This window comes from Barbatula barbatula, assembly GCF_947034865.1.
Source record: "Barbatula barbatula genome assembly, chromosome: 22".
In the NCBI taxonomy this organism is placed as follows: domain Eukaryota; kingdom Metazoa; phylum Chordata; class Actinopteri; order Cypriniformes; family Nemacheilidae; genus Barbatula; species Barbatula barbatula.
The window spans coordinates 221,833-222,675 of NC_136785.1; positions in this window are offsets into that span (position 1 = coordinate 221,833).

Here is an 843-nt window from a genome sequence, read left to right on the forward strand (position 1 = left end):
GTGTGAAGAGTTTGGCAGAAGTGACCTGAGTATTGAGAAATGTGTCCTAGCGTCTGTAAAAAACTGTAATATAATTTGATTCTGATTTTATTTTTACTGAAGCAAAGGAAACACCTGAAACACAAAAGAGAACTCCATCAAGTCATCTAGTTCACTAGTTTAAAACAGTATGCTGTGTATGTTCTATGGTAGTACTCTATTCTGAAATATTTCATTTATTCAATGTGTGATGACATCAGATAATAAATGAATTGAATTGTACAGCCAGAGACTGACAGCTATTCTGACCAATACTAAACAATCTAATGCTTTAGTCCGCCCTCTGCATTCCTTTATCTTTCTGCTTCACACACGCGGTTCACATAAACTCTTCAGCATTAATGTTGAACAGATTCAGAAAATTCTGTCATAATTCAGTGTGTGTAAATGTAAGAAAATAAAAAAACTGATCACACAAAGTGAAAGTTCACTTTCCGTCTGACAGTGAAATAAAGTGTTTGTGTGTGTTACACTCATGACTCATCGTTGAATTAGAGTCAGTATAATTTCAGATGAGAACACAGATCTTATTATCTTACTACACACACACCACACGCACGCACGCACGCACACACGCACGACACACATGCTCACACACACGCACACACACGCACACACACACACACTTGTAATCAGTTGATTATTTTTATTTATATTGTCAAATAGTGTCAAACGTGCTTTATGTCCTTAAAAACCACAATTTCATGTTACTTAATCCTGCCAACAAACACACCTCGGGTGTGGGACACACACACTCATCAGTGGGTGGAGTGTACTAAAGTAGTAAAAGTAAAGTAGGACAGG